Source organism: Chlorocebus sabaeus, chromosome 21 (assembly GCF_047675955.1).
Source record: "Chlorocebus sabaeus isolate Y175 chromosome 21, mChlSab1.0.hap1, whole genome shotgun sequence".
Lineage (NCBI taxonomy): Eukaryota > Metazoa > Chordata > Mammalia > Primates > Cercopithecidae > Chlorocebus > Chlorocebus sabaeus.
Genome location: NC_132924.1, coordinates 68,630,548 through 68,654,092, shown reverse-complemented (window position 1 = coordinate 68,654,092; position 23,545 = coordinate 68,630,548). Strand labels below are relative to the sequence as shown.

At 32.5% G+C, this 23,545-nt stretch overlaps 1 protein-coding gene across 4 annotated transcripts in view; it reads right to left on the bottom strand.

The window, feature by feature from the left end:
* The window catches only part of SEMA3A (semaphorin 3A), a 522,459-nt gene that overhangs the window by 340,479 nt on the left and 158,435 nt on the right, over positions 1-23,545 (bottom strand). For all 4 annotated transcript variants that reach the window (XM_038004552.2, XM_038004551.2, XM_038004549.2 and 1 more), the window contains exon 3: positions 3,191-3,275. The gene's annotated coding sequence lies outside the window, so the exon portion shown is untranslated. The remainder of the gene's footprint in view (positions 1-3,190; positions 3,276-23,545) is intronic.

Below are 23,545 nucleotides of genomic sequence, written 5' to 3'. Positions count from 1 at the left end.
TGTTTAAAAACCAGAAACATGGACAGAAATGCTTTAATTTACAAAATAGATGTATTTCTGAAAAATGTGTGAAGTAAACATTCAATTATATAATATATTGAAGTAGAAAGCTCTGAAGTATACTGGGAGAAGGCATAGAATCAGAAGTCATGTTCTAGTTTCTAATCCTGGCTCTGCTTCATTAGCCTTATCCAAGTCACTTACTCTCTCTGAACCTGTTTCCTCACCCAAAATATATGGGTAATTTTCTATCTGCTCCAAGTACTTCACCGGATTATGAGGATCAATCAATAATACAATTTTTGAAAAGTGTTATAATAAATAATTACTTGCCAAATAAAGAATGCTTTTCAAAAAAAAGAAGAAAAGTATTTTTCACTTCAAAATCTTACAATCTTGAAAAGAAAAATAAGACATACTCAAACAACCATTAAAAACAGTAGAATGCTTTTACAAATAAGATGAATATAGTTTCAAAACTAATCACAGAAAAGGAAAAACTATTTCAAAATTCAATTTATAAAATATTTCAAAATATTTGGATAAGTTTAAGCAAATAAAATTAAATACGACCAGCACTAATATATCAATGAGAAAATGAAATAAGGTAGAATAATTTTCTCAAAGTGAAATACTGATACAGCTTGGAATTCCAGTACTATCTGAGTCTGTAGTGCAATTTCATATGAGATCATTTACATGCAAACCAGATCAAACTTATTCAATGATCATGTAAAAATAAATGCATTTAAACTTGAAATAGCAAATTATATACTACTGTTGATCTTAGCATTCTGGTTTTTATCTATTTCCTTGTTATCTACATATTTTCAATTTCACTTTTAGCTAATGTGGAATTTTATTTACTTTCCACTTTTAAAATAAATGCTTGAAATCTTTATTATGAGATTGCTAGTAAGGCATTTGTATATATTTAATCTAGAATTTGTTTAGAATCAAACATATGTGGAGTCATGTTGAGGGAATAGTCAACCATGGCAGAACTATTCTCAGATTTGGAAGAGGAAATAGATTTATCATGGATCCTGCTATGTAGGCATTGCTTAAGCAAATAAGTTATTTACTGATAGACAAGAAAAATACATTGTCTATGTTTTTAAATCATTATTTATATAAGTTATTTCAAAACTCATTTGATACGTTAACAATTCTTTTTCAGGTTACTTCAATTAAAAAAAAAAAAAAAGCAAAAAGAATAGATAAAATGAAGGTCTGATAGCCCCCAATTTGAGATGACCAGATATTTTCCAACCAATTGATATTTATGTATGCTAGTTTATATGTGTGTTACCCAAAACTTAAAATCATAAATTAAGTTCTGCAAATAGTTCTATTAGATGCAATATCTGGAAGCAAAATTTCACCAGATTTTAGTTAGATTTGCTAAATATTTTATAAATTTTCATTGGTTGACTTCTATACACTATCCTGTTTCAATTCAATATGTATATTGTCAATTGCATTCAATCATTTAAGACTCATCCATATGAGCTCTTCATGTTTTTATAAATTAATTTTTAAGAACTGGCTTGATTCCAAATAAACATTACAAGACAATGGTGGTAATGACAGCAACACCAGGTCTATGTATAACTTTGGCCTTCATACATTTGAAACAGATTTTAATTAGTACTCAGGAAATTCATCTCATGAATCTTGCCTCCTTTACTGGTGAACTTGGAAGCAATTGTAAGTGAAGGAGCAGAGGTTTATTATTTACTGAAAAAGGAAGCAAGTGTTTAGTCTGTGTGTGTATGATGCACTCCTGAAAAATAGCATCCAGAAAATTAGTATTGTGGAAGTCTGAAAATTATTCTAGCCAAATAATGACTATATACACATATGTATTTATTCATATATGTATATATGCACATATAAATTTACATATGTGTATATATGTATGTATAAATGAATATGTATGTATTAGAGAAGTGGCACGACAAGTCGTTTTTGAAGTTTTTAGTGCTCTACCAATTCTAAAGATATGAGGTATACTTCCCATAAAAGCATTAAACATCCTTACCAACTTGATGTGAACTCTAACGATTTCAACATACTTCTTAAATCAGTAAATTTTTGCCTTATGTGATAAATGTTTTTGTGTCTGTAAATGATGTTTCCATATAGCATTGCATATTTTTTCATAAAATTTTTACTTTTATTGGTACTAATGTGGATAACCTAGAGACAAATGTATTCGTTCACATGAAATGGGAATAATCATCCAGTTAAACCAAAAGGAACCCAATAAAATTGTGAATTCTTCAGATTTACTGTAATAAAAATCAAAACAAAATTGACAAATGAATTTCATTCTACTCAAACTTCCATAAGAAAAAAAGAAACATATTTAAATTAAATGTTATTTTCTCTTAACAGTCCCATACAATATAGATCTTCAAGAATGTGTTTTCATTTCTTTGTTTATTGTAGCCATTCCTTCTAATAGCAACATATGTAACCATGGTGGAATGGTAAACTTAATGTTGCCAAATTTTCTTCCTACTTTATACAATGAAATGAATCCTGAGAAACCTTCATGGTTGAAAAGCCTTAAAATAAGTAATACGGTATGTACACATTGGGATTTCCTGACTGTATTTTACTTTACAGGTTATATTTCAATCTCACACGCGAGGTCAAAATTAAGATGGTGTAACACATTATAAACTGACTTCTCCACCCTCAGTGTGGCACTCAGCCTTTGAGTAGATTCTGGATGATAGTAACCATATGTGGGCCAAGAAATGTAGAAGGGGCAGGTTAGCCAAAGGATTTTTGTGGATAGAAATATGCTCACATTCCAGCTATCTCTGCTCTGTGGCTCCTGGGGAACATCACAAACCCAGTGAAATTCCCAAGTATGGAGGTGTTTTTTTGTTTTGTTTTGTTTTGTTTTGTTTTATTTTGTTTTTAACCAAAATGGTGGTAGTAATCCATCTCTTAACATTTTGAATGGCAATTCCTACAAACTGATTTGTATTTTAAATGTTGGAGTCCTCTCATCTACCCAAGTAATTCTACAGAAGATTATATAAACAAAAAAAGAAAGTGCTCTTAATTTTTAAAAATTATCTTATAAATTATATGCCACAGATGCACAGAAGTATCTCTAAATTTTCACTAAAACTTATTAACATGCAAATGTGTATAAGTTTAATTATCTTACCTTCTTTTAGGAAAAATTCTTAATTTCTGAGGTACATGTGTTCAGTCCAACTTGTTATTGTAAGTACCTGGACACTTTAAATACCCTATAAAAATAAACAAGTTTATTCTTAAAATTTAATATAAATCAAACAATTACCAATCAATTAATATATGCTCCACTTAATTAAAAGTCAGTTTAAATTTCTTCAAACAACCCCTCTGTCTTGTGTGGGATAATGTAATGTATGAAGGTAAAGGAATTATGGAAAGCAGGTACTGAATTTTGCAAACATTTTACTCTGGCTCATCTAAACAAATGACAATTTGTAATCACTAATCGGATTTGATGTACTTTGAAATAATTCATTATTTAGGCTCTGGTTCTACTAAAGAATAACTGATTTATTTGAGAATTAGGTGAAACACTAACATGTTCTATTGATTTGCCCATAATACTATGATGTCATTAACATTTGTCACCGCTGATGATGAAAGGCTCACACTGACAACCCAACTAAGCAGTAATTTCATGGCACTGTTAGTAAGTAACCGGATTTCACTTTAACAAAAGCTCTTCCTCTTTTTCTGGATAAAGGAAATATATCGGATATTTAAAGTAAATAGAAATTTTAAATAATTGGATTTTTCAAACGTGAAATTTAAAAAGTGCTTTGGAAAACTTCACTATACTAAAATAGATGCTCTGTAACATTAGTTGTACACATTTCATAGTTGAATAAATAATGTAAACAACTTAGAAGATAAAATAAAGACAATTCAAAGCTGGGCCAAAGAATTAACATATTTGACAAAAAAGTAAAATTTGGTGAAAACAAAAAAAGTATGCAATGGAGGTTCATTAGCTAACTTATTAACCTTATTAAACATTTTAATCTTATTAAAGTAAAAAAAAAAAGATACATATTCTAAAGTAGTGTGTCTTTCCAATCCTTGTTTTTTTCTTACTGTACTATTTTGAGAAATATAGAATATTTCTATATTACCATATATTTAAAAATAGAATATATTATCCTATATGCATTTTTCAGCAGACATTTATTGGATCTCTTACGTTGTGATAGGATTAGATAAAATTTAGTGAATTAATTTAAGCAAATAATTTATGCTAGGTGTATAGGTAAGTTATCAGAAAATGGTACCCCAAATGTATATACAAGCATTTAAAACTCAAATGTCGATACCATACCAAACATCCCTTGGATACATGCATCATGAGATGGTGAAATTATTTGAAGATAGTGATTAGATGAAAAACAAGCTCTTTGTGGGAGAGGAGTCAATCAACTGAGGAACTAGAATTTTTGAAGACTTATCTGGGTGGTTATTAGAATTGCTATAATATATGACAAGAACGGAGTTGAAGAGACTGACAGTAAGCTACAGCTAAAATCTTAACAGAAGAGGGGAAGGGGCCAGAGGTTGGTGGAAAACTTCTCTAAGGGGTAGTAGCAGAGTAGCAGAGAATATCTACTGATGTCTGGAGAACACAGCTAGGAGATTTCAGGGAGGAGAAATGGTACTGATCAGGAAGTGGCACTGAGGAGCAAAGAAAATTATACCAATCCCAATCTCAGTAACTTAAGTGGAGTGTGAGAAAAATATCACTGTTTTGTTTTTTTTTTTTTTTTTTTTTAGTTGGAGTTTCACCCTTGTCGCCCAGGCTGGAGTGCAATGGCGTCATCTCAGCTCACTGCAACCTCCGCCTTCCGGGTTCAAGCAATTCTCCTGCCTCAGTCTCCCAAGTAGTTAGGATTACAGGCACCTGCTCCCACACCCGGCTAACTTTTGTATTTTCAGTATAGACGGGGTTTCACCATGTTGGCCATGCTGGTCTTGAACTCCTGATCTCAGTTGATCCACCTGCCTCAGCCTTCCAAAGTGCTGGGATCACAGGCATGAGCCACCACACACAGCCAAAATATCCACCTTTTAAAAGTCGGTGTGTAATGCAGAGTCATCAGGCTTCATTTGGGGTGATGATAAGGGGGAAATATACAGAAGTGAAAGATAAAAGGGCTTTGTTGTTGAGTTCCAGAGAGGACAGTGAAAGAGTATCCAGAGACAGAGAAAATTAGAGGATGAGGATTAGAGTCTTAGGGATCAGGAATGACTTGGAAGTTCTGAGTTCCTTCTGGTGACTGACATAAAATGATAAAATGAACATGATGAGTTAAGTCCTAATTTTTCCTAAGCAGACAATAGTGATGAGGTTATGGAGGTCAGTGGGAACAGAGAGATGGTTGTAAGGTCATGTCAGGAGTGTTCAGATTGTTCAGGTGTCCACTTAACTCTTGATGATGGGCTTCTCTGACACAGCAAAGGGTGTGTAAATTCCTCTTGACTTCTACTGATGGACCCCTCTAGGCTAGCAATGGGTCAGCCTTTCTCCCTTGATCCTAACCAGCAGTGGCCTGTAGAACATATATCACGCATAGGCTTCTTTCTGACATACTCAGTGTTATGAAATAATAGGATAGAAGGAATCCCAGTATTCATTTGCTTGGGACGGTCAGGGCAGTCTTCTGTATTGGTAACGTTTTATCTGAGACCTGAAGGAAGACTATGCTGATATTTTGAGGAAGTATTTACTAAACCGAAGGGGCAATAAATACAAAGACCCTGAGGCAAGATCATGCATTGACTATTCCAGAAACAGCAATAAAGTCAGCAAGCAATGCGTGAGAGAAGGGTGATGAGGGAAATATGAAGATGTAAAATAAAATATGGTTATAACTATAAACCAAATTTAAATGATAAGAAAATAAACTGCAAACATTGGCAAGATCTATAAAATACAATTCTTATTTTTAAAAAGTGTATTGATCAAATCAAAATATTGTAGAAAACATACATAAGCTACGTTAAATATAATTAAAATAACCTAATTACACAATGGAGGTTTTAACTATTTCAGGTATCTCCATTTCATATTGACTCAATGCAGTCATCATGTTGGTCGAAGATATCACTCTAACACACAGAATATTGTTGAATTCAGTCCTGTAATGATAATTAGAATATACATGGCTGACAAGAAAAAATATACATCTTCTCTAATAATGTAGAGAATCTGCTGGTACAAATGAGTTTTTCACCTATTTTTGGGGAAATTATGTGAGCCAAGCAGGTACTGGCAGATACAAAATAACTGATTCAACCTGACAGTCTTTTTTTTTTTTTTTTTTTTTAATTCACACCATATAATTTTTCTTTAAAAAAAAAAATCTGTCAAAAGAGGTTCCATTAGTGTCAGGTAAAGATTCCTAACAAGCATACTTTTCACTTGTTCTAAATGATAGTAACAAGTAAAACTTAAATGGGAAACTCCTACTACAAATAGATGATAATTCTTTATCTTATCTATTTGTTTTCTTTGATCCTGGTGTTCTTCTGGAAATTCTAAAGGAGTTGTGACTTAGACAAATCTGATGTCTGCTAGTTCTTACAGGGCCATACTAAGAACAAATAAAATATTATGCTTTCTGCTGTACTTGTTTTCATTAAGCCATGATTTACTGGCAGTTAGAACTGCAACTTATACTGGTCATTTTCTTTTAAAATAGCAGAGTGAAATTATTGGAAAGACTTAAAGCTGTCATTAATATTGCTAGAAAAGTTCATTCCAAATTTAGAATATTTCCCTCTCTTTCTCTTCTCTCCATCCATTTCGCCTTCCATTTGTCTCTCATGAGAGGGTGGGAAGATGAGGTAATTTCGGCAATAGATACAAATAAATTAAAAATGAATCAATTAAGGTTTAATTTCATTTCACATGCAGATTTCCGAGTGATTTTTATTAGAATTAGTAGATGTAATATATATATTTTTATATAATGTTATATATTATTATATATTTATAATATATAATATATAACAACATATATTATATATAATATATAAATATATATATTTCTAATGGCTTGAGTTGTTACACTGAATATTGAATGTATACTAAAATTATGTAAATTTAAGTAATTTCAAACAATCTTATCTTTAAACATGCAATTTCAGTATTTTATTAATAATCTGAAAATACTTTTTAAACATACTATATCAGGCAAGGTTTCAGGTGCAAAATTAAATTAGACATACAACCAAAATATAACCTTTTAGCTGGCTGGGACTTGTTTTTTAGTTGCTTCCATACCTTCAGTGAATAGAACAGTGCCTTCAGGGAGTTACATTAAAAAATCTCTAACGAATATACATTTTATGTGAATGTCTCTATTAGAATAAATGTATGTATTTGAGTAAATGAAGGAATGTGTACCCATCTCCTTTCTTCTGTTTTACAGAGGGAGTCACACAAATAAGTCAGTACATTGTAGTATGTGATGAGTATAATGATGGCCATATATACTGAATGCTTAGCAAATGTAGAAGTAAGAATCTAAATCAGATTACAGGGATTTTTGTGCTCCCAAGTCTATGAAGATAAGATTAAAGATGAATGGTAAAGATTTATGGTACACACTTCAGGGGTTGGTATATACCTTAGGCACCATAGAACATTGCTCAAGGAAGGCAAGTACACTTTTCCAGTACCCAGAAAAATATTTAAATTGTGAAAAATGCTTTAGTTTCTATTAAAAAAGGTATGCAAATTAAAAACTAAGAAATTTTAGCTAAATGTCTATTAATTTACCCCCAAACTTATCAGTTGCTCAACTGAAACCTTTTCATAGTGAGATTTTCTCCCTTTGCAAGTATCTCCCAATATGCATAATAATTATTTTTTAAGATTACAGACAATTGTAATGAAGTGAAAACACATATTTATAAAATGTTTTCCAATTTTTGCAAACATGAAAACCCATAATGCTTAATATTGGGCAAAGGTAAATTTTCATATATTTAAAATATTATGGGGTGACGCCACCAAAACAAACAAATGACACCTAGGACATCAGAAGACCTACAACACCTCTGTATCATCTCGTCTTATACTGCCTCTGACGCAGGCTGAAAATAAACGTAATTGGTCTTGAATGTGTATGGCATCTATCTTTTAAGTAAGCAACTTCTAAACCTAATTTGTTGTTGATGGTCTCTAGAGTAGAAAGCTGAAACTCAAAATTTCATCATTTTTTTATTTTTCAGTGATATCATAAAGAATATACAAATAGAAAATTAACATATGTGTCCTTCAGTTAAGATTCTTTAGGAAAATTGCTGCCTTAAATAAAGTTCTTAGTGCCTTTTTCCACAGACTTTACATCAGCCTGGACAAATTTCTTGGGACAGTTTCTGTTCATGAAAAGGTCATGAAGAAAGTCCCAGTGGCAAAAGATCGTTCCTGAAGGTTTTTAAAAAAATTACACTGAAACAATATTTCCCTTAGAAAATAAACAGAAATTCTATAAACTATCATACAACATACATTTAAATGTTTGAGTTTATTCATATATGACGATCTTGTAAACTTTCATACATATGTATTTTATAATATATACACATTATTTACATGTATATATACCTTATGGAAACATACAGTATTAAATACAAAATGCATATCCACAACATATATGCATATGTACACATTTGTGTGCTTGTACACACATGCATGTACACATAGACGCTTTGGAGAATCCTTAGTTGATTTGCATATGCTTTGCTATCATTTTAACTTGGTAACCTTTGAACCTAAATCACTCAAGTGCCCAAGTGTTCAGTATCACCAACATTTCTGGAATCCCTATTTCTTTCAGAAGATATTTTGATGTTCTACTATACACACACACACACACACGTTACATATTATATATAATATTTATTATATATGTGTATACATATGTATGTGTATGTATATTATATGTGTGTGTGTGTATATATATACATTTCCTTATTCTGAATATATGACTCCTGATAAGAGAGTCTTTCTTGACTACAATTATGAACCTTGGTACAATCACTATTTTGGAACCTTCTAATGTTTGCAATGTCTCCTATTCTAAAATTATTTGCAGCATAGTTTTATTATTCTTCTCTTTGAAATATTATGTATAAAATATTTCTCTTTAATCACACTATCCACTTGACTCTAATTACATCATGCATTGGTATTTGTCACTGTTTTTTTGAGAATATCAGCTTGATGATTTTTGTTTGTTTGTTTGTTTGTTTGTTTTTTGGAGACGGAGTCTCGCTCTGTCGCCCAGGCTGGAGTGTAGTGGCTGGACTTCAGCTCACTGCAAGCTCCGCCTCCCGGGTTTACACCATTCTCCTGCCTTAGCCTCTCGAGTGGCTGGGACTACAGGAGCTTGCCACCTCGCCCGGCTAGTTTTTTGTATTTTTTTAGTAGAGATGGGGTTTCACCGTGTTAGCCAGGATGGTCTCGATCTCCTGACCTCGTGATCCACCCGTCTCGGCCTCCCAAAGTGCTGGAATTACAGGCTTGAGCCACCGCGCCCGGACCCCTGATGATTTTTAAATACTTATTTTTTTTCTGAAGTTCTGTTGTCGTCCTAAGCCACAGAATCCAATTTTGAAAGTAAAACAGCTAAAATCATAGGAATAGTAAAACTATCCTTCTATAAGCGCTCTCACGTAAGCTATTTGTTTTGTAATTCTGTGAAAACAAAAATATTGACTCATAGTTCTTTGAGAATAAATCAAATTAATTACTTAGTTTCCTCCTCTGTGGTCTTAATCATTTTAACAGTAGGCTTTCATTCTTTATATTATCTGGTAAGAAACTGGTATTGTTTTTCTTCTTCAGTAGGATGGCACCACATACAGCTTTACACTTAAGGCAATAGATAAAACTGTGCTCGTTGAATGAGTTTATGATAGCAAGGTCTTGAGGTGTATGCCCAAATATGTCTTATGATGAGTGAAAAGGGATTACCATTTTACAAATATAATACTCAACATTTATACCTTCCTATGTGTGTATGATAGCTTCTCAAGTTCACTCTAAAATTGGTCTGTATCCTAGACACTTTAACAGCCTGATGTCTATAAAATCCTGTCAGAATTCAGTCAGTGAGTCTATCTAGTTTTGCAATTAGATAAAGAGATAACATTTTAATTAAGGCAGAGATCATCATAATCAATGATTTAGTTCTTTGGTAACATTAGAGATGTAAACATTACAAACAGACATCCGTGCAATAGGATTAGACTTGCCACACTACTGATTTTACACTTAGTCATATGACTTATGTGGAGTAATGGGACATGACTACAAGTAACCTGTGCCACATCCGAGCAGAGGTTTTAAGAGCCAACTCATTGTTCTGGTCTTGCTCTTTTCTTTCTGCCATGAGACTAGTATATCTCAGATGGGGTTTGGTTCTTCATTTTAGAATGATAGTGCAGAGCCAAAGCTGTCCATGATAGACATATAGCATGTGCAATATATAAACTTTGTTGCAATAAGCTATATAGATAGATGTTGAGATCAGCCTGCACAATATAGGAAGATGCCATCTCAAACAAAACAAGACAAAACAAAACAAAAAACCTCCCTGTTTTCAAGCTAAACTTCTTTTATCATCTTTTTTCATTTTAATTTGAGAGAAGTTAACTGTGATGAAATTGCTCAAATTAGAAAGACCACTGGTTACTTTACTATGTATAATTTTTAACTTGCAGCATAACAATTGTAACCAAATTAAATCCAAAGTTAGCACCAATATAAAGAGTTACTTGGAAATAAATTAGTTAATATTTTCAAGTAATAATACTTGAAAATCCTTAAAATGAAAAAAGGAGTTATTTCACAATGCACAGAATGAAGGTACACAAAGTAAAAATTCACTTACAAACATACAAAAACTTCTTAGTTTTTGGATCATACATAGTATATTACGACCATATGAAGTCCACCATTAACAAGATAAAAGAGGTGCTATAATTCTATATATTAAAATTATGCGTGGAAGCATTAAGAGAGGAGATAGAGATAGAGAGATAGAGAGACAGAGAGAGAGAGAGAGAGAGAGAGATTTACCATTTAGAAGCTCCTGTGAATCTTCTCTCCTATTACTTAATGATATTTTTATAAAGTGGATTTTTTTTAATCTTCCATAATCACATTCTATTACTTTATTTTAAAGCTATAATCCAGAAGTGGATTTCTTTTTCCAAAACTGCTAGTGGTCAAAGAAAATAAAGGACAAGGAGAGGTTGTGGGGTGCCCACAATGAAGCCGATTAAATTGCAGGATATGCGGTTTGTCAAAAACCTTTTTGCTGCCTCACATTTCCTAAAAATGGAAAAGGTGAAGCTTTCACAAATAGCAGGCTCCAAATAAACCAGTACACCCAGTGCAAAGCTTGTGATAACAGCAAAACATTATTTTTTTTCCCCACATTAGGAAATTCTACTATTAGCTGGTAACCATCATCAGAATAGGACACTTCTACATATTAATGTGAGATTTGGCTTAATGGAGTCTAAAAACTCTTTCTATCCCTCAGGCTACATTTGTCCCAAAGAAGCATAGTCACAATATAGCCTTGAGGGACTTTTATACAAAACTTTTAGGAGTATACAGATTCTTTCCTTGGAAGGGAAACATACAAAACAAAACTGGGTCACTAATGGTGATTGTTAGTACAGTAAAGCTAAGAACACTCCTTTACTTTTTCTTCTTCATTTTATTTTCTGTTTTACTCTCTGATTTTCTAGAGATAGAAGTACTGTGTGTAGAGAATCCAATATGGACTATATGATAGTCACACATGATGCTATGTATCAGTGACAGCATACTCTATCAAAATTCATTTACTTCTGTCCATCACCCTATCTAGGTGTTGAAGTAATAGTCTAAGGCTTTTTATATGTGTGTGGAATAGAGCTTTATCATAAGATAGCTTTCTTCTTTTTATATTTTAACTTATATTTTTACAAAATCTTTCTTTACCTAAATATTACTATTTCTCAGCTTAAAATATTAAAAGCAAATATGACATGATTTTATTGACATTATTCTTCATTTTTCCAGGTGTCTGCTTTTCCTATTATAAAATTTGTGGTATATTTCACATTCACTATACTTGACTACTCCTTGTCTTAACATATTTCATCAGTTATTGTGGTTGCTGAGTTGCCAATAAATTATTTAACTGAAATAACTGTTCTCTGGTGGACAGCATTTCTTAGGAAAAACTCCATGAAAATGAAACTACTTTAGGAAGTCTTGAAAATGCAAAGCAGTATTAAAAGTATCTGATTTCTAGGTAAGCTTTGAAAAAAATATGATTTGGGGTATATTTGTTTCTTAAAATTCAATTTATCTAGAAACAACTGGTGTATTGTTATGCCATAAAAATAGCATGAATAATAAAATAAACAAAAGAAACAAACAAAAAAAGAGAGTTGTCCATAAAATGTTTTTAGGTCATATTTAAGCCTCCATTTTTAATCCATTAAAATTAATAAACAATAACAAATTCTTAGGCTTTTAGTACAATATTATTCTTTTTAAACATTTAAAATAAAAGAAAAATATGCACTTACAAATAAAAATATACATTTTTACATCTAGTACCATGATTGCTTTAGCTATTACATGTTAATACCAAATTGATAATCACCAACTAACTTAATAATGATGATTTGTGATGACAATTTTGAAACACAGTTTAAATAAGGAAGCCATTAAACATTCTGTATTTACAACTTGTGTGAATAAATGATTTATTTGTTTTATACTCAATGAGATTTATAGAATAGAGCCAATGGATCAGTGGGCATAAAAAGCCTTTCCTATACACTTATATTGCTCAATAATATTTTTCAACAGCCACTCTTATCTTGTGACTTGGGTGATAATATGCAATCCCATCATACCCAGATTATATATTTAGATATGGTCTTGGGAATGCATTGCTTAATGTATTTATGTAAATGGCTATCACAAATGATATAAACTCACCAGATAATACAAATAAACAAGGCTAATCAAACAGTAACCTTAATTTCAAGGGACTTATTGTCTCCTAATATACTACATAGATGTCGATTAGTGTAGTAATTCATCATGCATCAGTCACAGAGGCACAGAGGTAAGAATAACAGCAGCTACTCTTACTGGACATTTATTGTAATTCAAGGACTTTTCAAAGCACCTAATACCTATTGATTATTTTAATACTTACAATGTTTCAGTGAGTTTGTTGTTTTTAATTCACTGTACAGGTAAGAAAATGGAGGGAGATAAAGCTCAATGAATTTGGATAACCAGTGACAATATTAGAAAATTATTCAACCTGATTGAAAAGATTCAGATCTTAATCAGGAGGCTCTGTGGACTTTGCATCAATGTTGTGATCAGGAACATTTAGAGGGAAAAGGAAACATGGAAGAGTCAATAGACCAGAGTGCTCAGTTCATTGATGCTAGGCTCTAAGAAAGGGCAATTTTTGTAAAAAATACAAATGCATTTTTGTTGAGTAAGTCTGGTGCACCAAACAGGAAGGGGGCAAGGGGTAAAGAGCTAGATTATATCAAGGATTTACTTCAGTGGCATAATAATTTCCTTAACTTCCATCAGTAAAAATTACTAAGAATCCCAAGGCTTATTAGCCAGGAGATACACAGACCACCAAGAATTCCATGTAAAATTTGCCTGCTGGATGAACTTGCATTGGAAATTTTTAAAAATAACATTTAACTGAAGATTGGCATTTCCTTCATTTACAAAAATAGGTAACAAACCACAGTGGCATTAGCAATATCTGTGACATTATCACCAAAATACATTGCAGGTATTTTCATATCACATTATACTTCTTTTGTAAATCTTAAAATCTCATTTATACTCTCCACTTTTTGAAAGTTGTGTTATTAACAAGTCTTTCACCACATCCTCTTATTTAATGATTTAAATAAAAAGCACATGTATTACTAAATCACAAATTTGTATTTTTCAATACTTTTATAATTTTCACAATATAATGGATTTTGCTTGTAACACTATGTATGTTATATTATGCATTAAAAAAATCACCATTCTAAGAAGTGATTCAGAGAATTCACCACACTGCCAAAGACAAGAAAATAAATGATTTCTTGTTGCTAAACCCAAACTAGGAGCCCAATTGATAGCAAGGACTTCAGTTGAATCACTTATCTGTTACCATATCTGAAAATGTCACACTTCAGTTTCTTATTTTCTGGGCCTACACTATAATTATGATAATGGGAACACTGATTCCCTTGACCACACATCAAGATAATTTGGTAGTAAAAAATGTATATCTGTGTGTGTGTGTGTGTGTGTGTACATATATATATATATATATAAATATAAATATAAAATAATATCCTTCCTTCTACAAGAAAATAATTTTTTGTCTCTGGGTATTATAATGTATTGCCTTTTTTGTCCATCTTAAATTAATCATCTGTGTATAGGATTTTTACTTACTCTATTAGGGTACAGTTAAAATAATAAGTTTCTTCCAGTACAATGAAAAAGTTAAGTTTCAGCAGGAATTCCTCCAAAATTTTCTAAAATTTATTTAAAAAATCTAAGTAGTTGTTTCCTATGCTAGCCTAATTATATATTTTATATTGCTAGCATCAACTAATAATATTATTGAATGCATGTAGTTGGAAATGTAGAATTATTTATAAAAAGTAAAAGTGAAATACAATTTCTTTTTTTTTTTTTTTTTGAGACGGAGTCTCTCTCTGTCACCCAGGCTGGAGTGCAATGTCATAATTGCGGCTCACTGCAAGCTCCGCCTCCCGGGTTCACTCCTTTCTCCTGCTTCAGCCTCCCGAGTAGCTGGGACTACGGGCGCCGCCACCACACCCGGCTAATTTTTTGTATTTTTACTAGAGACGGTGTTTCACCGTGTTTGCCAGGATGGTCTCGATCTCCTGACCTCGTGATCTGCCTGCATTGGCCTCCCAAAGTGCTGGGATTACAGGTCTGAGCCACCGTGCCAGGCCCTGTGAAATACAATTTCATTTGCAAAAATAAACAAAGAGTTGAAGGTATTTTTGTTAGATCATTTTGGTCATAGAAGGGAAGTTTGTAATGTACTTTAGAAATAAATTAGGTATGATTTTTTTTTTTTCTGCACATGGGTTTCTCACTGTAAAAATATAAACTATGTATAATCGTCAAATTGCAATTATTATACAATGTGGAGTGTCATGATGTAGTGAGAGGGTAGGAGATTTGAAATCACATGAAATTTCTCCAAATTACTTTCTGTGTTACATTAGTGCAGGTTGCTTAATCTCTCTGTGCCTTCTTTCTTTCTTTTGTAAAATGAGTATGATAGTAATTTTCATGCAGAATTATTGTGAAGATGAAATGATAAGATATATGAAAATGTTTGACTCACTGGTGTGTTAAATATATTGTGGCCAAATTTGGTGAATTACCTCATATTAGTCCAATATGTATTTAGCTGAATTTTATTCTTCGTTGTTGACTTTAGGAAACAGTTCTTATTTGATAATAAGTTTGATTAGAATCACAGTTTTCTAAATCTTAGTTTACCTTGAAAAAATCAAGTGATTTGGACACAATGTATGGAGAAGAACACATAGTTTGTAAATCTAAATCCAGTTGATAATTCTAATCCCGTATCATAATCGTTAGTTCTCTATTTTGGTTAACTTTAACTGTATCATTGCAGATTTAACTCAACAAATATTTATTCATGAAAATTGTTCTTTATTGTATGTTTTTCCAAGTACATTACATGATTTGTGAAACAAAATGAACTATAATTATCACTAAAATTAAAATGTTAGGATAGTGCTTTATGAAAGTTCAACAGAGACTAAATACACCACCATGTCTCTCCACAGTAAAATCAGCAATAAGCATAAGAAAGTAAAATACACAAGATCTAAGACCAGACTGCCTGGGTTGATGTAATTGCTCTGCAACTAACCAGTTATGTGACCTTAGTTTAATTGTATGTAAAATGATACTAATACATAGCAATGCTATGTACTAGTCCTTTCTCACATTGCTATGAAGAAATACCAGTGGGCTCACGCCTGTAATCACAGCACTTTGGGAGGCCAAGGCAGACAGATCACGAGGTCAGGAGATCGAGACCATCCTGGCTAACACAGTGAAACCCCGTCTCTACTAAAAATACAAAAAATTAGCCAGGCATGGTGGCAATGCCTTTAGTCTCAACTACTTGGGAGGCTGAGGCAGGTGAATCGCATGAACCTGGGAGGTGGAGGTTGCAGTGAGCCGAGATCATGCCACTGCACTCCACCCTGGGCGACAGAGCGAGACTATGTAAAAAAAAAAAAAAGAAAGAAAGAAAAAGGAAATACCTGAGACTGCACAATTTTTAAAGAAAAGAGGTTTAATTGACTCATAGTTCTGCATGACTGGGGAGGTCTCAGAAAACTTATCATGGCAGAAGTCACCTCATCACAGGTGGCAGGATGGAGAATGAGTGCAAGTAGGGGAAATGTCAAACACTTATAAAACCATCAGATCTCATGAGAACTCACTCACTATCATGAGAACAGCATGGAGGAAACTCCCGCCGTGATTCCATTACCTCCCACCAGTCTCCGCCCTAGACATATGTAGATTATGAGGGTTACAATTCAAAGTGTGATTTGGGCGGGGACACAGAGCCAAAGCATATCATACTACTTACTCCACAGTGTTGTGAGAATTAAATGAATTAATACTTGTAGAACAAATGCCTGTCACAAGCATCTCACAATAAAATACACTTATTTTCTCACTGTTATCATCATTCATATTTTAATTGTGGATGTGGCTTAGCTATGTCACCAATCAAATCTCATCCTGAATTGTAATAATCCCCATGTGTCAAGGGCAGGGCCAGGTGGAGATAATTGAATCATGGGAGCAGTTTCCCCCATGCTGTTCTCTCGTGGTAGTGAATACGTTCCACGAGATCTGATGGTTTTATAAATGGGAGTTCCCTGCACAAGCTCTCCCTCTCTTGCCTGCTGCCATGTGAGATGTCCCTTTGCTCTTCCTTCATCTTCTGCCATGATTGGGAGGCCTCCCCAGCCATGTGGAACTGCGAGTCATTTAAACCTCTTTCCTTTATAAATTATGAGTCTCAGATGTGTCTTCATTAGCAGCGTGAGAACAGACTCATACAATTATTGTCAAGGAAAACATAACTTTTTAGAAAGATACAAAAATATTATTTGAGGATTTAAAAAATGTGAAATCACATCAGTCATGTTTAAACTACATACAGGCTTCCTGAAGGACTTTGCATTTGAGAAGAGGGACTTCCATTTCTAATACTGAGGGAGAATAGCATGGCAGGTATGTGTGTATCCAGTAGAGCCACACTGCCTAGATTGGAAACTCGATTCTACCATTGCATTCATTGGACAAAATTTGGCAAACAACCACAACTGTGGCCTTCATTTTTTAACCTGTAAAGTGAGGAAAATAATAGTACACCCCTTTTCAGTTTATAATGAAGATTAAATCACTATTTAAACGAACATGATCAAATCCTATGATTAAATGGAGAATAAATGCTCCATAAGTATTAACAACAATGCTTCCTTTAATGATCTCTGAAGATTAGCTACCAATAGATTGACATTAATTAAACTAATTGTGCATTTTGTTCTATAGTTTAATATTTATTCAATCAAAAGTATTGATACTCAAGAGTACTTGATTTGCTCTTCAAAAGATGCAATTCACTGTGGTAGGCTTGCTAAAGTTTGTTACTATTCATGTTAGCAAATCTCTTAATCTACATGTTTTTTGTCACTAATCACTACATAATCAAGTATGCCACATATGACAGACAGACCACCTTCAGCTAAAGCAGAACGTAAGTACTATTCCTTTCTTATAAAGAATACACTTCTCTGATGAAGAGAAATCATGTCATTTCCTGAGCGGAAGTTCACAAGGGGGTACTTGCAAAGCGAAGAGAGTGAAAACAAGTCCATTTTGAGTGGAAACATAGGGAAAACCCAGAAGAAATAGTATATAGTAAAAAAAAAAAAAAAAAAACTTCTTCAATGCTAAATACAACCCCTTCTTACAATGAACTATAGTTCTTTTAAAATGGAAAGCTTATTCTCTGATTATATTCTGTCATAAATCATATGGACAGATGTGCGCCTTAGTCATGCATCATGGTTGATTACCATCATTCAAGGTTTATGCAACACAGGCCGAGTATTTTATTTTTTAATTTAGAATTTAATTTTCTGATATTGTAACAGACAGAAAGTAATATCCCATGAATTTTTCTTTGTTATAGTACGTCTGCACAATAGAAATATTTACATGAAACATCTTTCTTTGTGACTTTAAAATCATATATAAATCTGTTTATTCTCTTCTAAAGAGTAGCGTATTTTAGTTTTTAAATGTGGTTTACAATAAAGTGTTTGAAAGTTTGTACTTATGTACTACCTTTCCTAGTTGTTAAAATAAATGGTAAATCAACACAATGTCAAAACGTGTAAATAAATAAGATTATCTGAAGAACTAATGTTTATCAGTGTGATGGCAGAGACAATTTAAATTTTTGGCACAAAGTCAAGGATTTTAAAAAATTACAGTGTGTGTGAAGACCTTTCAAATATTGTTGAGCTATAGCAGCCTGACTTAGGTGGGTGGGATAAATCCATAGGATGGTTTCCCTCAAAAGCAAACTCTATAGGACCAGAGTAATCTATTGGAGTTTCCATTCAAATCTTGTTGATTAGTGCAAGTCAGAACTGTTACACAGAGAAGATTAACATGAGATTACTCAATATTTCTATTAGACAGAGTTCAGATTTGACATTGGTCATGGATATAAAGTTAATGCTGAATTGGCTTCGGAATTCCAACTCAAAGTTATCTGCCAGCTCCAATGAATGAACAAAAACAAGACTGTCATAAAGCAAAAAGAAAAGAACATATGGCTGAAACAAAACAAATGCTGTTTTTGGCTGATAGATAGCAAAATGGTAATTATATATACATTGGCAATCATATTTTATCAAGTTAGAATCTAGATAAAAAAATATGTACTTTTTTTACCTGTAACAAGAAAATTCAAAATAAAGTCTGAATTTATTTTGCAAAGAGACTTCAATTTATTATGAAGCACATGGTCTTAAAAATCATTTTCTATTCTTGTGAAAAATACATAACAAAATATGCTTAGCTGAATAGACTATAATACATAGGTGAAAATGGAAAAAAAACAGACTAGAGTATAATCATTAATCATAAAAATAACTTCATTCTTTCAACATTGAACAAATACTTATTGATTGATAAAATGTATAAGGCATGTGTGGTATTGTAGAAAACACTATAATTCAGTAGATTCAACCCACTCTGCCCCTCAAAGACCTTACATTCAAAAGGAAAGACAAAAAGATACTTTACATAATATGAAGCATGAAAACAAGTGGTATCTAACAGAATAAATGCTATATATACCATAACTTATATTTGTCTTTTTAAATAACAGACCTACAGATCTGTCACAATGGAGAATGTATATCTCTATCTATCTATCTATCTATCTATCTATCTATCTATCTATCTATCTTCATATTTTTTAAATAGTTGTTTAGTTGGGTCAAGTGTGGAGCAGGGTTCTGAACTCTGAAGTTACAGTAATGGATACATGAAGTTCCTGCTCCTATAAAACTTACATTTAAGTGAGAAGAAATAGACAATCAACTAATCAACCAAACAATCAAATTATGATTTAAAAAAAAATACTACCAAAGTAGGACAAAAAAGAGAGTGATGAGAGGTGCTGTTTTAGATTGGAAGGTCAGGGAGAACTTCTCTGGAAAGGTCACATTTGCACAAAGATCTGAATGAAGACAGAAAATCTGCCACAGGATGTCTGAATCTGAGACAGAAGACACTCAAAGTATACAGGAGGAAGTATTCTAGGAGTAGCAAGGAAGGCTGTGTGGCTGCAGTGGCCCGAGCCAGGGGACAGATGGCAGAGGAGATCAGAGACATATGAGGGAGTATAACCACCAGTCTTGTAGACCGTCAAGGAATAGGCAGGCCATGAGGAAACTTGTATTTGCAAGGTTTTGAGCAGACGAGTGGTATGATTTGCCACATTTTATTTTATTTTAGAGAATAAAATATTTAATTATCCAGTAAAGATTGAATATATTCAAGGAACACAAGATGTTATTCAATATACATATACATTGTTTAATGATTATCACAATCAGATTAACACGTCCATCACCACTCATGCTGTAATTTAAATCACCAGAACTTGTTTATCTTATAACAGAACATTTGTATCCTCTGGCCAACATCTCCCCATTTCCCCACCCTCAAACACTAGTATCTGCTGTTCTGCTCTCAGCTTCTGTGAGTTTACCTTTTCAGATTCCACATGTAAGTGAGATCATACAGTATTTGTCTTTCTCTGTCAGGCTTATTTCACTTATCATAATGTCTTTCAGTTTCATCCGTGTTATAAAAATCGGCAAGGTGCTCTTCTCTTTATGGCTAAATAATATCCCTCTGTGATCTGGCCTACTTTAAAAGAACCACTCTGGCAACATGGTGGAGTATGGACTATAGAGCTGCCAGTGCAAGCATGGAGATAATTTAGAGAGCTTTTACAATAGTTTAGAGGAAAGATGCATGTTGGTTGCCTATGCAAGGGCATTCATAGTGATAATGGTTAAATAAGTATTTCTGATCAAATTCTACATTGATTAATTCTATAGTATGGGAGAAAAGTATAAACCAAAGTTAAGTGATTTATGAAGCATAAACAATAAATATTTTCTTGAATTATTTGCTTTTGACTGATTTGGGTTTTTGAATATATAACTAAAATCCATGGGTAAATCACAGTTTTGGAAAAGATACAGAGTGACTAATTTTATTTTGTAAAATTCCTTGTGAAAAATTGAATTTATAAGTGGTATGTATTTAATAAATATTTTATGCATATTAGTTTGATGATTATTTTTATTTAGTTTTGTGAAAATTTATATGCCATAAAAATGTATCCTTGTGTTGAAAATAGTCTAGAAGACTGTTACAGGCACAATACCATAGACCTGTTTTTAAAATGATAGTTTGACAAAAACAAGCAATAGGGAAAAGACTCCCTATTCAATAAATGGTGCTGGGATAGCTGACTAGCCATATGCAGTAGACTGATGCTGGACCTCTTCCTTACACCATATACAGAAATTAACTCAAGATGGATTAAAGACTTAAATGTAAAACCCAAAACTATAAAAATCCTGGAAGACAACCTAGGCAATATCATCATGAACATAGGCATGGGCCAAGATTTCATGACGAAGAAACCAAAAGCAATCACAACAAAAGCAAAAATTGACAAATGGGACCTAATTAAATTTAAGAGCTTCTTCACAGCAAAATAAACTAACAGAATAAACAGACAACATACAAAATGGGATAAAATACTTGCAAACTATGCACCTAACAAAGGTTTAATACCCAGAATCTATAAGGAACTTAAATCTATAGGAGGAAATAATAGGTTGTCTGAAATATGCAAAATCTGTTGACAAGTTTATTGCTACTCTTAATAGATTCACAATATTTTCAGAGAGGTGCAAATTTGCATATGAGAGAATTCCAAAAGATCTTTCAAAATAAAATACATAAAATAACTTAATTCTAGGTCATTGGGTATGTTCAATGACAGTCAGAAAGCAGGTAGTCAGTTTTCATTGAAATAATCAGGGGGCACTTCATATAAAATGAAGTAGTCATGATGGGGAAAGGGTGAAAAAAATGCTAGGAAGGAAAGGAAAAAGATAGAAAGGGAGGTAGTGGGAGAAAGAAAAGCAGGTAGGCAAAGGTAGTGAGAAATAATGAGCCATTGATATATGCCAAGAATTATACTAGGATTTTTTCACATATAGCAAGGTACTATCAAAGAGCATGTGTAATTTCTAACAGAATACATGACAGCATGCAAAATTATTCTTGATTTTTATAAGATCTCTCAGGATTTGTATATGAGATCTTTAAAAAATCTATAAAATTATGAATTTTATAGATTATAACCATCTTTTTTTACAGAATGTTTAATTTTTCAAAGTAGCATTTTTTTGAACTAGCTCCAATTTTATAACTTTCACCACTGCTAGCTACATGCAAGTAATGTGGCATTTCATCACAGATTTCAAGCATAAAAGCATGCAAATGATGCAAGCTTCAATATAGAAAAGCAGCTATGGAACACAGTCTCTTTGATAAATGGATAATCGTAAGGCTGTTTTCCTTTTTGCTAGATTTTTTAGCCAGAGTTAAAATGTAAACTAGGATTAATGGCAACAATGTAATGTAATATTTGCATATATTTTCCACACAATCAAACAGAGAGATAATTTATAGTATGCTCTAACTTATTGGGATAATGGTTGACAGAATATGATTTTGAGTTTATGAATTAAATCTTTATAAGTGCCTCCATTTACCTTTCAATAATCAATTCTGTTGGGTTGCATGTAATTTCTTTTGTACAAATAAGTGTGTTTTTAAATTATTTTTTAAAAGCCAGTGTAAATCTTTAGGGATATTACTCAGAAAACCCAAAATGAATCAAATGAATAAGGACTGGAAATAAGATAAGTCAGTTATTATTTATGGCAGACCTGTGTGGGAAAAACTAATTTAGTGTTCTCATCTTTACATTTCATAATACTCATTTACATCATCACAACACCGCTTGATAAACATATGTAAAGATGAATGACCCCTTTAACACCGTGTCCTAGAGAAAGTTCTGATATAACATAAATGTTCAGTTCTTGAAAGAAAGAAACAGTCAAAGAGAAAGAAAATGAAAGAGCAGGAGATAGAGGGGAAGAGAGACAAAATAGACAGTAATTTTTAGAACAAGAAGCTTCTTATAGGAGAAAAATATCTTTGAAAAATGCAATGTTGCTTATAATGCATACAATATTTGAAGGTTTTTCTTTTGATGAGATAGACTCTTATTTACATTGAATCAGATGATTATAACTGATCTATTTCAACAACCTATGGTAAATTTATACAGAATGAAAATATCTGTTATTGTATTGACTTTTATTCATTTTGACTCACTTCCTTCCTTTGTTTATTCAACAAATATTTTCTAAGGATTTAGAGCCTCTACAAGATACTACTAGAAACACAGTTGTGAATGAAATTCAGTCTCAGCAGAAAAGGAACTCAAATTCCCATAGGAGGGAAAGGCATACAAATACATGACGGAAAGAAATGCAAAAATTTAACTGAATCACAGACACAGAGTTATACAAACTATCTGGGAAATAATTTCAACTTCCTCTCACAGGTAATTTCCTAACAGAGGTCACTTTCGACCTGGAACTTTTTATTCATTTATTTATTATTGTTATTATACTTTAAGTTCGGGAT